At 29.8% G+C, this 18,756-nt stretch overlaps 1 pseudogene; it reads left to right on the top strand.

Moving 5' to 3' along the window:
• LOC143257775 (alpha-catulin-like) overlaps window positions 1-16,854 on the top strand; it is an 80,293-nt pseudogene extending 63,439 nt beyond the window's left edge.
• The last annotated feature ends 1,902 nt before the right edge of the window (window positions 16,855-18,756 follow it).

Below are 18,756 nucleotides of genomic sequence, written 5' to 3'. Positions count from 1 at the left end.
AAAATGACGTATCAACAGTCTTTGTGGAAAACATTTAGTACATTGTCCTCTTAAAAATGACGTATCAACAGTCTTTGTGGAAAACATTTAGTACGTTGTCCTCTTAAAAATGACGTATCAACAGTCTTTGTGGAAAACATTTAGTACGTTGTCCTCTTAAAAATGACGTATCAACAGTCTTTGTGGAAAACATTTAGTACGTTGTCCTCTTAAAAATGACGTATCAACAGTCTTTGTGGAAAACATTTAGTACATTATCCTATTAAAAATGATGTATCAACAGTCTTTGTGGAAAACATTTAGTATATTGTCCTCTTAAAAATGACGTATCAACAGTCTTTGTGGAAAACATTTAATACATTGTCTTCTTAAAAATGACGTATCAACAGTCTTTGTGGAAAACATTTAGTATATTGTCCTATTAAAAATGACGTATCAACAGTCTTTGTGGAAAACATTTAGTACATTGTCTTCTTAAAAATGACGTATCAACAGTCTTTGTGGAAAACATTTAGTATATTGTCCTATTAAAAATGACGTATCAACAGTCTTTGTGGAAAACATTTAGTACATTGTCTTCTTAAAAATGACGTATCAACAGTCTTTGTGGAAAACATTTAGTATATTGTCCTATTAAAAATAACGTATCAACAGTCTTTGTGGAAACATTTAGTATATTGTACTATTAAAAATAACGTATCAACAGTCTTTGTGGAAAACATTTAGTATATTGTCCTCTTTAAAACGACGTATCAACAGTCTTTGTGGAAAACACTAGGTATATTGTCCTATTAAAAATGACGTATCAACAGTCTTTGTGGAAAACATTTAGTACATTGTCCTATAAAAAACGACGTATCAACAGTCTTTGTGGAAAACATTTAGTATATTGTCTTATTAAAAATGACGTATCAACAGTCTTTGTGGAAAACATTTAGTACATTGTCCTATTAAAAATGACGTATCAACAGTCTTTGTGGAAAACATTTAGTATATTGTCCTATTAAAAATGACGTATCAACAGTCTTTGTGGAAAACATTTAGTATATTGTCCTATTAAAAATGACGTATCAACAGTCTTTGTGGAAAACATTTAGTATATTGTCTTCTTAAAAATGACGTATCAACAGTCTTTGTGGAAAACATTTAGTACATTGTCCTATTAAAAATGACGTATCAACAGTCTTTGTGGAAAACATTTAGTATATTGTCCTATTAAAAATGACGTATCAACAGTCTTTGTGGAAAACATTTAGTACGTTGTCCTATTAAAAATGACGTATCAACAGTCTTTGTGGAAAAGATTTAGTACATTGTCCTATTAAAATGACGTATCAACAGTCTTTGTGGAAAACATTTAGTACATTGTCCTATTAAAATGACGTATCAACAGTCTTTGTGGAAAACATTTAGTATATTGTCTTATTAAAATGACGTATCAACAGTCTTTGTGGAAAACATTTAGTACATTGTCCTATTAAAATGACGTATCAACAGTTTTGTGGAAAACATTTAGTACATTGTCTTATTAAAATGACGTATCAACAGTCTTTGTGGAAAACATTTAGTATATTGTCCTATTAAAAATGACGTATCAACAGTCTTTGTGGAAAACATTTAGTATATTGTCCTATTAAAAAATGACGTATCAACAGTCTTTGTGGAAAACATTTAGTTACATTGTCCTATTAAAATGACGTATCAACAGTCTTTGTGGAAAACATTTAGTACGTTGTCCTATTAAAAATGACGTATCAACAGTCTTTGTGGAAAACATTTAGTACGTTGTCCTATTAAAAATGACGTATCAACAGTCTTTGTGGAAAACATTTAGTACATTGTCCTATTAAAAATGACGTATCAACAGTCTTTGTGGAAAACATTTAGTACATTGTCCTATTAAAAATGACGTATCAACAGTCTTTGTGGAAAACATTTAGTATATTGTCCTATTAAAAATGACGTATCAACAGTCTTTGTGGAAAACATTTAGTATATTGTCTTCTTAAAAATGACGTATCAACAGTCTTTGTGGAAAACATTTAGTACATTGTCTTCTTAAAAATGACGTATCAACAGTCTTTGTGGAAAACATTTAGTATATTGTCCTATTAAAAATGACGTATCAACAGTCTTTGTGGAAAACATTTAGTACATTGTCTTCTTAAAAATGACGTATCAACAGTCTTTGTGGAAAACATTTAGTATATTGTCCTATTAAAAATGACGTATCAACAGTCTTTGTGGAAAACATTTAGTATATTGTCCTATTAAAAATAACGTATCAACAGTCTTTGTGGAAAACATTTGATACATTTTCCTCTTTAAAATGACGTATCAACAGTCTTTGTGGAAAACATTTAGGTATATTGTCCTATTAAAATGTCGTATCAACAGTCTTTGTGGAAAACATTTAGTATATTGTCCTATTAAAAATGACGTATCAACAGTCTTTGTGGAAAACATTTAGTACATTGTCCTATTAAAATGACGTATCAACAGTCTTTATTGAAAACATTTAGTACATTGTCCTATAAAAAATGACGTATCAACAGTCCTTGTGAAAAACATTTAGTAAATTGTCCTATTAAAAATAACGTATCAACAGTCTTTGTGGAAAACATTTAGTACATTGGCTTATTAAAGATGACGTATCAACAGTCTTTGTGGAAAACATTTAGTACATTGGCTTATTAAAGATGACGTATCAACAGTCTTTGTGGAAAACATTTTGCATATTGTCTTCTTAAAAATGACGTATCAACAGTCTTTGTGGAAAACATTTAGTACATTGTCCTATTAAAAATGACGTATCAACAGTCTTTGTGGAAAACATTTAGTATATTGTCCTATTAAAAATGACATATCAACAGTCTTTGTGGAAAACATTTAGTACATTGTCCTATTAAAAATGACGTATCAACAGTCTTTGTGGAAAACATTTAGTATATTGTCCTATAAAAATGACGTATCAACAGTCTTTGTGGAAAATATTTAGTATATTGTCCTATTAAAAATGACGTATCAACAGTCTTTGTGGAAAACATTTAGTACGTTGTCCTATTAAAAATGACGTATCAACAGTCTTTGTGGAAAACATTTAGTACGTTGTCCTATTAAAAATGACGTATCAACAGTCTTTGTGGAAAACATTTAGTACGTTGTCCTATTAAAAATGACGTATCAACAGTCTTTGTGGAAAAGATTTAGTACATTGTCCTATTAAAAATGACGTATCAACAGTCTTTGTGGAAAAGATTTAGTACATTGTCCTATTAAAAATGACGTATCAACAGTCTTTGTGGAAAACATTTAGTATATTGTCCTCTTTAAAACGACGTATCAACAGTCTTTGTGGAAAACATTTAGTATATTGTCCTAATAAAAAATGACGTTTTAACAGTCTTTGTGGAAAACATTTAGTATATTGTCCTATTAAAATGACGTATCAACAGTCTTTGTGGAAAACATTTAGTACATTGTCCTATTAAAAATGACGTATCAACAGTCTTTGTGGAAAACATTAGGTATATTGTCCTATTAAAAATGACGTATCAACAGTCTTTGTGGAAAACATTTAGTATATTGTCCTATTAAAAATGACGTATCAACAGTCTTTGTGAAAAAAATTTAGTAAATTGTCCTATTAAAAATAACGAATCAACAGTCTTTGTGGAAAACATTTAGTACATTGGCTTATTAAAAATGACGTATCAACAGTCTTTGTGGAAAACATTTAGTATATTGTCCTATTAAAAATGACGTATCAACAGTCTTTGTGGAAAACATTTAGTATATTGTCCTATTAAAAATGACGTATCAACAGTCTTTGTGGAAAACATTTAGTACGTTGTCCTATTAAAAATGACGTATCAACAGTCTTTGTGGAAAACATTTAGTACATTGTCCTATTAAAAATGACGTATCAACAGTCTTTGTGGAAAACATTTAGTATATTGTCCTCTTAAAAATGACGTATCAACAGTCTTTGTGGAAAACATTTAGTAAATTGTCCTATTAAAAATGACGTATCAACAGTTTTGTGGAAAACATTTAGTACATTGTCTTATTAAAAATGACGTATCAACAGTCTTTGTGGAAAACATTTAGTATATTGTCCTATTAAAAATGACGTATCAACAGTCTTTGTGGAAAACATTTAGTACATTGTCCTATTAAAAATGACGTATCAACAGTCTTTGTGGAAAACATTTAGTATATTGTCCTATTAAAAATGACGTATCAACAGTCTTTGTGGAAAACATTTAGTATATTGTCCTATTAAAAATGACGTATTAACAGTCTTTGTGGAAAACATTTAGTACATTGTCCTATTAAAAATGACGTATGAACAGTCTTTATGGAAAACATTTAGTACATTGTCCTATTAAAAATGACGTATCAACAGTCTTTGTGGAAAACATTTAGTACATTGTCCTATTAAAAATGACGTATCAACAGTCTTTGTGGAAAACATTAAGTATATTGTCCTATTAAAAATGACGTATCAACAGTCTTTGTGGAAAACATTTAGTATATTGTCCTATTAAAAATGACGTATCAACAGTTTTTGTGGAAAACATTTAGTACATTGTCTTATTAAAAATGACGTATCAACAGTCTTTGTGGAAAACATTTAGTATATTGTCCTATTAAAAATGACGTATCAACAGTCTTTGTGGAAAACATTTAGTACATTGTCCTATTAAAAATGACGTATCAACAGTCTTTGTGGAAAACATTTAGTATATTGTCCTATTAAAAATGACGTATCAACAGTCTTTGTGGAAAACATTTAGTATATAGTCCTATTAAAAATGACGTATTAACAGTCTTTGTGGAAAACATTTAGTACATTGTCCCATTAAAAATGACGTATCAACAGTCTTTATGGAAAACATTTAGTACATTGTCCTATTAAAAATGACGTATCAACAGTCTTTGTGAAAAACATTTAGTTCATTGTCCTATTAAAAATGACGTATCAACAGTCTTTGTGGAAAACATTTTGTACATTGTCCTATTAAAAATGACGTATCAACAGTCTTTGTGGAAAACATTTAGTACATTGTCCTCTTAAAAATGACGTATCAACAGTCTTTGTGGAAAACATTTAGTATATTGTCCTATTAAAAATGACGTATCAACAGTCTTTGTGGAAAACATTTAGTACATTGTCTTCTTAAAAATGACGTATCAACAGTCTTTGTGGAAAACATTTAGTATATTGTCCTATTAAAAATAACGTATCAACAGTCTTTGTGGAAAACATTTAGTATATTGTACTATTAAAAATAACGTATCAACAGTCTTTGTGGAAAACATTTAGTATATTGTCCTCTTTAAAATGACGTATCAACAGTCTTTGTGGAAAACATTTAGTATATTGTCTTCTTAAAAATGACGTATCAACAGTCTTTGTGGAAAACATTTAGTATATTGTCCTATTAAAAATGATGTATCAACAGTCTTTGTGGAAAACATTTGGTACATTGTCCTCTTAAAAATGACGTATCAACAGTCTTTATGGAAAACATTTGATACATTTTCCTCTTTAAAATGACGTATCAACAGTCTTTGTGGAAAAGATTTAGTACATTGTCCTCTTAAAAATGACGTATCAACAGTCTTTGTGGAAAACATTTAGTATATTGTCTTCTTAAAAATGACGTATGAACAGTCTTTGTGGAAAACATTTAGTATATTGTCCTATTAAAAATGATGTATCAACAGTCTTTGTGGAAAACATTTGGTACATTGTCCTCTTAAAAATGACGTATCAACAGTCTTTATGGAAAACATTTGATACATTTTCCTCTTTAAAATGACGTATCAACAGTCTTTGTGGAAAACACTAGGTATATTGTCCTATTAAAAATGTCGTATCAACAGTCTTTGTGGAAAACATTTAGTATATAGTCCTATTAAAAATGACGTATTAATAGTCTTTGTGGAAAACATTTAGTACATTGTCCTATTAAAAATGACGTATCAACAGTCTTTATTGAAAACATTTAGTACATTGTCCTATAAAAAATGACGTATCAACAGTCCTTGTGAAAAACATTTAGTAAATTGTCCTATTAAAAATAACGTATCAACAATCTTTGTGGAAAACATTTAGTACATTGGCTTATTAAAGATGACGTATCAACAGTCTTTGTGGAAAACATTTAGTACATTGGCTTATTAAAGATGACGTATCAACAGTCTTTGTGGAAAACATTTTGCATATTGTCTTCTTAAAAATGACGTATCAACAGTCTTTGTGGAAAACATTTAGTACATTGTCCTATTAAAAATGACGTATCAACAGTCTTTGTGGAAAACATTTAGTATATTGTCCTATTAAAAATGACATATCAACAGTCTTTGTGGAAAACATTTAGTACATTGTCCTATTAAAAATGACGTATCAACAGTCTTTGTGGAAAACATTTAGTATATTGTCCTATAAAAATGACGTATCAACAGTCTTTGTGGAAAATATTTAGTATATTGTCCTATTAAAAATGACGTATCAACAGTCTTTGTGGAAAACATTTAGTACGTTGTCCTATTAAAAATGACGTATCAACAGTCTTTGTGGAAAACATTTAGTACGTTGTCCTATTAAAAATGACGTATCAACAGTCTTTGTGGAAAACATTTAGTACGTTGTCCTATTAAAAATGACGTATCAACAGTTTTTGTGGAAAAGATTTAGTACATTGTCCTATTAAAAATGACGTATCAACAGTCTTTGTGGAAAAGATTTAGTACATTGTCCTATTAAAAATGACGTATCAACAGTCTTTGTGGAAAACATTTAGTATATTGTCCTCTTTAAAACGACGTATCAACAGTCTTTGTGGAAAACATTTAGTATATTGTCCTAATAAAAAATGACGTTTTAACAGTCTTTGTGGAAAACATTTAGTATATTGTCCTATTAAAAATGACGTATCAACAGTCTTTGTGGAAAACATTTAGTACATTGTCCTATTAAAAATGACGTATCAACAGTCTTTGTGGAAAACACTAGGTATATTGTCCTATTAAAAATGACGTATCAACAGTCTTTGTGGAAAACATTTAGTATATAGTCCTATTAAAAATGACGTATCAACAGTCTTTGTTAAAAAAATTTAGTAAATTGTCCTATTAAAAATAACGAATCAACAGTCTTTGTGGAAAACATTTAGTACATTGGCTTATTAAAAATGACGTATCAACAGTCTTTGTGGAAAACATTTAGTATATTGTCCTATTAAAAATGACGTATCAACAGTCTTTGTGGAAAACATTTAGTATATTGTCCTATTAAAAATGACGTATCAACAGTCTTTGTGGAAAACATTTAGTACGTTGTCCTATTAAAAATGACGTATGAACAGTCTTTGTGGAATACATTTAGTACATTGTCCTATTAAAAATGACGTATGAACAGTCTTTGTGGAAAACATTTAGTATATTGTCCTCTTAAAAATGACGTATCAACAGTCTTTGTGGAAAACATTTAGTAAATTGTCCTATTAAAAATGACGTATCAACAGTTTTTGTGGAAAACATTTAGTACATTGTCTTATTAAAAATGACGTATCAACAGTCTTTGTGGAAAACATTTAGTATATTGTCCTATTAAAAATGACGTATCAACAGTCTTTGTGGAAAACATTTAGTACATTGTCCTATTAAAAATGACGTATCAACAGTCTTTGTGGAAAACATTTAGTATATTGTCCTATTAAAATGACGTATCAACAGTCTTTGTGGAAAACATTTAGTATATAGTCCTATTAAAATGACGTATCAACAGTCTTTGTGGAAAACATTTAGTACATTGTCCTATTAAAAATGACGTATGAACAGTCTTTATGGAAAACATTTAGTACATTGTCCTATTAAAAATGACGTATCAACAGTCTTTGTGGAATACATTTAGTACATTGTCCTATTAAAAATGACGTATGAACAGTCTTTGTGGAAAACATTAAGTATATTGTCCTATTAAAAATGACGTATCAACAGTCTTTGTGGAAAACATTTAGTATATTGTCCTATTAAAAATGACGTATCAACAGTTTTTGTGGAAAACATTTAGTACATTGTCTTATTAAAAATGACGTATCAACAGTCTTTGTGGAAAACATTTAGTATATTGTCCTATTAAAAATTACGTATCAACAGTCTTTGTGGAAAACATTTAGTACATTGTCCTATTAAAATGACGTATCAACAGTCTTTGTGCAAAACATTTAGTATATTGTCCTATTAAAAATGACGTATCAACAGTCTTTGTGGAAAACATTTAGTATATAGTCCTATTAAAAATGACGTATTAACAGTCTTTGTGGAAAACATTTAGTACATTGTCCCATTAAAAATGACGTATCAACAGTCTTTATGGAAAACATTTAGTACATTGTCCTATTAAAAATGACGTATCAACAGTCTTTGTGAAAAACATTTAGTTCATTGTCCTATTAAAAATGACGTATCAACAGTCTTTGTGGAAAACATTTTGTACATTGTCCTATTAAAAATGACGTATCAACAGTCTTTGTGGAAAACATTTAGTACATTGTCCTCTTAAAAATGACGTATCAACAGTCTTTGTGGAAAACATTTAGTATATTGTCCTATTAAAAATGACGTATACTATTAGTATACATTAATACTAATAATGTATACTATTATTGTGACCTATCACAATAATGTGATATATGACATCATTTATCAGTCATATAAAAAATGACTGGATATTGTGGAAATCTAGTCCTATTAACGTATCAACAGTCTTTGTGGAAAACATTTAGTATATTGTCCTATTAAAAATGACGTATCAACAGTCTTTGTGGAAAACATTTAGTATATTGTCCTATTAAAAATGACGTATCAACAGTCTTTATGGAAAACATTTAGTATATACTCTGATTAAAAATGGGCTATCTGTGCTCCGCCCACCATGGGTATTGAAACTCAATTTCTAGCGTGTTAAGTTTACAGACGTGCTGCTATACCACTGGGGGAGGCTATATAAGAGGAAGGACTCACAATACTCTAAACCATAGCTCGATTCCCCGCGGGGAAGAGATCGCAGAAAGCCCATTGTGTAACTTTTTACACCAGCCCTCAAATAAAACCAGTATCCGTACGAATTACACAACCAGACATAATTCCAACAGTGAAAAACAGTTTAACCTATCAAACCAAGATACTAAAGTGAAGTTGCAACACTCAATAATAAAGAAAGAAGAAAACAAATTGCTCTGACATCGTAATGGGTTTCATATACTAAAATATAGTAATAGTAAGCAAGGTGCGGCCAAGGAGTTATCTTTCTCGACTGTATATCCGAGGATTCATGGCTCGATTCCCCCTAGCGGTAAAAAGAAATCGCAGTCTTCACTAATACCTTTACAACTGTTATCATACTCTCATCATTTCTGGACAAAATAACACGTGCTTCTGTTCCTCCATGCATTGGTGTAATCTGGATTTTCAATAATTGAATTTAGAGATTTGCTAAAGGATCCATGATGAGTTGATCTGGATATTTGGAGTAGTGAGTGGAAACTGAGCATAGTTTGAGTACAAAAGTCAGTGAATTAGTAACAAATATGTGAGTGTATGTGTTTTCTTATAGCAAAGTCCACAGAGGGGAATAGAACCCCTGATTTCAACGTTGTAAATCCGTAGACTTACCACTGTATTAACAAGGAACCGATAACGCATGAGAAATTATTAAATAATAAGTGAATGATTCATTTTAGTATCAGAAAACTTATTCGGGGATTAAAATGGGAAGTATTTTGTTTATTCAGTTTATTGAGTGATTAATAATAAAATTTTAAAAGTTAGGTATTAGTCTCGAAAATTATATTTAGTTCTTACATTAGACCTTCAAAGTACACGTGAGAGCAACTTGCAGAAACGATAGAGAAAAATAAATTAATTTACTTTGTTGTCGTTTTGTAGACTGATCTTAGCATTACAGCCCGCCTAACTATAGAATACGATACAACACTGGTGTCAGAAGTGTACTTTTAGTGAAAATAATGTAGTGATTTGAATACAGTTCATGATAAAAACAACATAAAGCACGAGACTGAAATTCTGCTACGAATGATGAAACAGTTAAGACAGAAGTCAAGAAGGAAAAAAGCTGAAGCATAAAAATTAAAGGTTAAACGAGAACAAATAATAAAACTGTCCAACAATAAAATATATTACAACAATGTAAACAGTATTTAATTCATAAAGTGTAACAATGAAAGTCATTTTTAAAGTGAAAAGAAACGACAGTATTGAGATTCCAACACAGAACCTTTGACTACTACGGACAATACTCTATTCAAGTGAACTATCCAATAGTATCCTTTTTTAATTACAATAATGTTTGTTATGAAACACCGACAGTCAGTTTACTAAATAACAAACATTTAATTTAAATGAATTGATGATATAAAGTACATATATTAACTCCAACCTAAACACGAAGTGTAGCTTTAATAACAAAGTTGTAGTCGGAAACAAAAGTATTCAAATTTATATTAGCACTGATTTAAAGTGAAAATATTCAAAGGTTTGGTTCCGGAAAATGTTTTGGTAAGAACGTTTGAAATTTTGAGAAAACACAATCTTAATCAAAGACATTAAACATATTTATTTCACAACAAAATATATCCTGTTTAAAAATATAATGTTCCTTACTATCTCATCCCGTTGGAAGTTTCATTTTAACATTCTGAGAGATTAATCATCGCAAGATTTATGATAAGAAACTTAGTACAAATTATTTTTGCCCATGTTATAAGAAATAGTTTACTTGAAGAAATCTGAGATACTAAAGTATAAAAGTAAAAACAAATCTGAAGAGCAAACAAGCTCGTGCACCATTTATTGAACTTGAGAACTAAGGTAGAATTTACCAAAAATACAGTTTTTCAACTATCTTGTTATCAACAGTCTGACTCTGTAAGAAACGATCGAGGGAATACAAGCTATAGTGTAGTGCATTAACAGCCTATGTATGTCAAACTTTATCTATAGCTGGACAAACAGTGACACGTACCAGATCACGGTAGTGACTTGTACCAAACGTTATATCACAAAGTAGTGATAATGGGTTATTTTGTTAGTTTAAGCTAGAACCTGAGGCGAACCTAACCCTAATGTGTATAATAATGTGACGAAAGACTGGACGTAAGGAGACAACGTGTCGTGGAAACTGGAAATCAAACAAAGGATATTAGATGAAAGATGAAACAGTATCCCAGGTTCAGCATCCTATAAGTGTGTAATAATATGTTTTACTTTGGTTTTATATTCAAGTTCAAAATCGTTTGCAACCATAGAAAAAGATAAAATCGAAACTAGTTTTAATTGTTTGTTACTTCTATCACAATATATTATTTTATTACGAACTAAATATCCTGATACTTCTAACAAACACATCCTCACTTATTAACATTTGGAATAGATTACGCGTAACAGACTTTCTAAGACCAACATTACGTGTTAATCTGTTAATTATCATATCTAAGATCAACATTAAGTATTAATCTGTTAATTATCATATCTAAGATAAACATTACGTATTAATCTGTTAATTATCATATCTAAGATCAACATTACGTATTAATCTGCTAATTATCATATCTAAGACCAACATTACGTATTAATCTGCTAATTATCATATCTAAGACCAACATTACATATTAATATTTTAATTATCATATCTAAGATCAACATTGCGTATTAATCTGTTAATTATCATATCTAAGATCAACATTACGTATTAATCTGTTAATTATCATATCTAAGACCAACGTTACGTATTAATCTGTTAATTATCATATCTAAGACCAACATTACGTGTTAATCTGTTAATTATCATATCTAACACCAACATTACGTATTAATCTGTTAATTATCATATCTAAGACCAACATTACATATTAATCTGTTAATTATCATATCTAAGACCAACATTACATATTAATATTTTACTTATCATATCTAAGACCAACATTACGTATTAATCTGTAAATTATTATATCTAAGACCAACATTACATATTAATATTTTAATTATCATATCTAAGACCAACATTACGTATTAATCTGTAAATTATCATATCTAAGACCAACATTACGTATTAATCTGTTAATTATCATATCTAAGACCAACATTACATATTAATATTTTAATTATCATATCTAAGACCAACATTACGTATTAATCTGTAAATTATCATATCTAAGACCAACATTACGCATTAATCTGTTAATTATCATATCTAAGACCAACATTACGTGTTAATCTGTAAATTATCATATCTAAGACCAACATTACTTGTTAATCTGTTAATTATCATATCTAAGACCAACATTACGTGTTAATCTGTAAATTATCATATCTAAGACCAACATTACGTGTTAATCTGTAAATTATCATATCTAAGACCAACATTACTTGTTAATCTGTTAATTATTATATCTAAGACCAACATTACGTATTAATCTGCTAATTATCATATCTAAGACCAACATTACATATTAATATTTTAATTATCATATCTAAGATCAACATTACGTATTAATCTGTTAATTATCATATCTAAGATCAACATTACGTATTAATCTGTTAATTATCATATCTAAGACCACCGTTACGTATTAATCTGTTAATTATCATATCTAAGACCAACATTACGTGTTAATCTGTTAATTATCATATCTAACACCAACATTACGTATTAATCTGTTAATTATCATATCTAAGACCAACATTACATATTAATCTGTTAATTATCATATCTAAGACCAACATTACATATTAATATTTTACTTATCATATCTAAGACCAACATTACGTATTAATCTGTAAATTATTATATCTAAGACCAACATTAAATATTAATATTTTAATTATCATATCTAAGACCAACATTACGTATTAATCTGTAAATTATCATATCTAAGACCAACATTACGTATTAATCTGTTAATTATCATATCTAAGACCAACATTACATATTAATATTTTAATTATCATATCTAAGACCAACATTACGTATTAATCTGTAAATTATCATATCTAAGACCAACATTACGCATTAATCTGTTAATTATCATATCTAAGACCAACATTACGTGTTAATCTGCTAATTATCATATCTAAGACCAACATTACGTATTAATCTGCTAATTATCATATCTAAGACCAACATTACATATTAATATTTTAATTATCATATCTAAGATCAACATTGCGTATTAATCTGTTAATTATCATATCTAAGATCAACATTACGTATTAATCTGTTAATTATCATATCTAAGACCAACGTTACGTATTAATCTGTTAATTATCATATCTAAGACCAACATTACGTGTTAATCTGTTAATTATCATATCTAACACCAACATTACGTATTAATCTGTTAATTATCATATCTAAGACCAACATTACATATTAATCTGTTAATTATCATATCTAAGACCAACATTACATATTAATATTTTACTTATCATATCTAAGACCAACATTACGTATTAATCTGTAAATTATTATATCTAAGACCAACATTACATATTAATATTTTAATTATCATATCTAAGACCAACATTACGTATTAATCTGTAAATTATCATATCTAAGACCAACATTACGTATTAATCTGTTAATTATCATATCTAAGACCAACATTACATATTAATATTTTAATTATCATATCTAAGACCAACATTACGTATTAATCTGTAAATTATCATATCTAAGACCAACATTACGCATTAATCTGTTAATTATCATATCTAAGACCAACATTACGTGTTAATCTGTAAATTATCATATCTAAGACCAACATTACTTGTTAATCTGTTAATTATCATATCTAAGACCAACATTACGTGTTAATCTGTAAATTATCATATCTAAGACCAACATTACGTGTTAATCTGTAAATTATCATATCTAAGACCAACATTACTTGTTAATCTGTTAATTATTATATCTAAGACCAACATTACGTATTAATCTGCTAATTATCATATCTAAGACCAACATTACATATTAATATTTTAATTATCATATCTAAGATCAACATTACGTATTAATCTGTTAATTATCATATCTAAGATCAACATTACGTATTAATCTGTTAATTATCATATCTAAGACCAACGTTACGTATTAATCTGTTAATTATCATATCTAAGACCAACATTACGTGTTAATCTGTTAATTATCATATCTAACACCAACATTACGTATTAATCTGTTAATTATCATATCTAAGACCAACATTACATATTAATCTGTTAATTATCATATCTAAGACCAACATTACATATTAATATTTTACTTATCATATCTAAGACCAACATTACGTATTAATCTGTAAATTATTATATCTAAGACCAACATTAAATATTAATATTTTAATTATCATATCTAAGACCAACATTACGTATTAATCTGTAAATTATCATATCTAAGACGAACATTACGTATTAATCTGTTAATTATCATATCTAAGACCAACATTACATATTAATATTTTAATTATCATATCTAAGACCAACATTACGTATTAATCTGTAAATTATCATATCTAAGACCAACATTACGCATTAATCTGTTAATTATCATATCTAAGACCAACATTACGTGTTAATCTGTAAATTATCATATCTAAGACCAACATTACTTGTTAATCTGTTAATTATTATATCTAAGACCAACATTACGTATTAATCTGTTAATTATCATATCTAAGATCAACATTACGTATTAATCTGTTAATTATCATATCTAAGACCAACATTACATATTAATATTTTAATTATCATATCTAAGACCAACATTACGTATTAATCTGTAAATCATTATATCTAAGACCAACATTACATATTAATATTTTAATTATCATATCTAAGACCAACATTACGTATTAATATGTAAATTATCATATCTAAGACCAACATTACGTATTAATCTGTTAATTATCATATCTAAGACCAACATTACATATTAATATTTTAATTATCATATCTAAGACCAACATTACGTATTAATCTGTAAATTATCATATCTAAGACGAACATTACGCATTAATCTGTTAAATATCATATCTAAGACCAACATTACGTATTAATCTGTTAATTATCATATCTAAGACCAACATTACATATTAATCTGTTAATTATCATATCTAAGACCAACATTACGTATTAATCTGTTAAATATCATATCTAAGACCAACATTACGTGTTAATCTGTTAATTATCATATCTAAGACCAACATTACATATTAATCTGTTAATTATCATATCTAAGACCAACATTACGCATTAATCTGTTAATTATCATATCTAAGACCAACATTACGTATTAATCTGTTAATTATTATATCTAAGATCAAAATTACTTTTTAATCTGTTATTTATCGTATCTAAGACCAATATTACGTATTAATCTTTTAATTATCATGTCGCATATCAATATTACCAATAGAAGTAATTTGGTAAATAACCAAGACGATTATTTCGACTTTTTCATCAAATGTCTGAACTAATCGACTCTTGTTCTGAACATATTCATTATATTTACTTTCTTCTTTTATTCACTCACCATTAAGGCGTTTAATATATTGTTGGGTTGTACCGTGTCTACCCTGGGGTTCGAAGTCCACATTTTAACGCCACAAGCTTTTAATCTTGCCGATGAGCCGCTTAAAATTTGAGAAAAGGAACTTTCTGCATGGCGGTTCATTGTTGTTGTTATACGGACACATCTTTGGTTTCTAACTGGCGGTATCTGTTTGTTGTTATACGGACACCCCTTGGGTTTCTACCTGGCAGTATCTGTTTGTTGTTAAACGGACACCCCTTGGGTTTCTAACTGGCGGTATCTGTTTGTTGTTATACGGACACCCCTTGGGTTTCTTCCTGGCAGTATCTGTTTGTTGTTAAACGGACACCCCTTGGGTTTCTAACTGGCAGTATCTGTTTGTTGTTATACGGACACCCCTTGCAGCAATAGTCTTCAAAATCTCTCTATTTTATTTTCATTTATTTTATATTAAGATCCACACATTCTTGGATTAGTAGTGTTCTTGGCGCCTACGTAAGAGTTGGGTTCCCATTTATGACACATCCACAGCTGAAATGATTTGTATTATATTCTGATGAGCCTCCTCAACAATAATGTTAATGATTGTCACTCTTGTAACACACCCAAAGCTGAAATGATTTATATTATATTCTGATGAGAAACAATAAGGATAGTGATTGTCACACTTGTGACACACCCACAGCTGAAATTGTAAAGTTTGTTCAGCGGTAATGCTGATCGAACTTAGAACTACTCGAACTGAGGCCCGAAACGAACACGAAGCACTTCTAAAACACGATCTTAACTTAGAACTACTCGAACTGAGGCCCGAAACGAACACGAAGCACTTCTAAAACACGATCTTAAATGATTAACCAGATGAATGTTTTAATGACTTATTCATCACACTGTTTCCAAGAGCTTATAAACAAGTAGTGTACAAAATATGGTTATGACTCCCATGGCGAAATATAGAAACATTAACGTGTTACCATGTCAGTTTTCCATGTTTCCCTCAACCTTCTCTGATTTATGAACCGTGAAATAGAACAGTTTATATCACGTGCTCTGGAAACATGATTTGAAATTGCTCCACGTTGAAAAAACGTTTTGGTTTTTTTTAAAACTGCATCCCACAGGTGGCGTTAATATTTTTAGGTAAGAGTCCAGCATGCATGATTAACTCTAACATCGACTACGCTACGGCACTTGACACTTCTTCACCTCACGCGCTGTTATCCTGCCTATAATTTTTTTTTTCCATTAAACAACACGCAAAATAATGTTTATTACTGAAGTTTTTACCAAAGAATTAGTTTCAGAAATTCATAAGTAAATCAGTGTACGCCTGTGAAGAAGGTTTTTTTTTTATTTACCATAGATATATACCCTCAACCCCCGCGGTAATTCAGTGGTAAGTTCGAGAGTTTATTATCCTAAAGGTCAGAGCTCGATAGAACAAACTACGCTACTGATGTGAAGTCCATTGGTTCCTACTTACATCACGAACGAACACATGTTTAATAATCTCACGTATTAATTGCCAATTTGTTGCCAATCTACGTCATGCTAGTAGACACGATTTGTAAAGTCACCTTAGTTTCTTCAAACAGTCAGCTACACGTTAATGTAGTGAAGGGTTTGGTTTGAATTTCGCGCAAAGCTACTCGAGGGCTATCTACGCTAGCCGTCCCTAAGTTAGCAGTGTAGGACGAGAGGGAAGGCAGCTAGTCATCATCATCCACCGCTAACTCTTGGATTACAATTTTACCAAAGAATAGTGAGATTGATCGTAACTTTATAACACCTCTACGACTGAAAGGGCGAGCACATTTGATGTGACAGGGATTCGAACCTGCAACCCTCATATTTCGAGTCGAGCATCTGGCCATGTCTGGCCTGAGTGAAGGGATTACATTTCTAAAGTCTTGTAGTATATGTTGATATCGTACTTTATTCTACATGCTATTTAAAAAAAATCTGATGGATAGACAAACAGAGACATAAACAGACAGATAGACAGATGGTAGAAATTAATTAATTATTATTTAAAAAAGAATGAAAAATATTTACCACTGATATATCCCTCAAATACTTAGACATTTGTGTTGGAAATATTAGAATATTATGTCATATAAGATCGTAAAATAATACAAATGATTGTTAAATAACACAAATTAATGTCTTATAACTTTGCATTCCACCACATTTTATAATCAGTAAAATTAAACTCTTACAAACAACATTCCTGTTTAAATAACCTACTGAGTTACATTAACGGGCGTTTCAGTGGTGTTTTGTTATTTTGAAATCTCGGTACGTGAATTTCATCCTTTTATATACCATCACAGAAGTTATGGATTCTTTCTTCAGATTTCTGTCGCTTTGGACATTGACAATTTGAATAAAATATCCTTACTACTGAAATTTCAGTAGACGTGTTTTCTATGTTTGTTTTGCTCGGTTTAAAATTACACGGTTCAGTTTTCAACTGTTCGGCACGACTTTTTATGTTCTCGAGCAATGTGTTCCCGTAAATCTACATGACTACAGTTTCAGAAGTTCAGACGTGTAGTTTGAAAGCTGAAACTCTGTTTAATGCTATCACGTAAACGCGATGTTTTACAGTAAATCACCAAGACATGCTTAGAAAGCCCCCCCCCCGCTAGTATAGCGGTAAGTCTTCGGATTTACAACGCTAAAAATCAGGGGGTTCAGTTCCCCTCGGTGGACTCAGCAGATAGCCCGATGTGGCTTTGCTATAAGAGAAACACAAACACACGTGCTTAGAAATAAAACAAATTATTTGAAATAAGAAAATCTTTAAAAATTTCTTTGGAACTGACGAATCACATTTAGAAGCTGCAATAATTCCTTCCCTGTTTTATTTAAAGCAAAATGTTTGATTTTGTTATAGAAACTAACATGAAGATTATCTTACAAGTTTCTTATTTCATTTACATAATTTTTTTTCGTTCTTTTTAAACGGTGTGGTTGAATAAAACCTAGTGACGTCGTAGTTCTTAGAGTTAGGGGAAAACTAATCATTACGTAGCAGTGACTTAACAGTCGGATCTGATTTGATTAATCTTCATTAAATTAACTGGGATGTTCTACAAAACGCGTAACTTTGCTCGTTCCTTCAGTTACGC

Source organism: Tachypleus tridentatus, chromosome 7 (genome assembly GCF_004210375.1).
Source record: "Tachypleus tridentatus isolate NWPU-2018 chromosome 7, ASM421037v1, whole genome shotgun sequence".
Lineage (NCBI taxonomy): Eukaryota > Metazoa > Arthropoda > Merostomata > Xiphosura > Limulidae > Tachypleus > Tachypleus tridentatus.
This window is presented reverse-complemented; position numbering and strand designations above follow the sequence as displayed.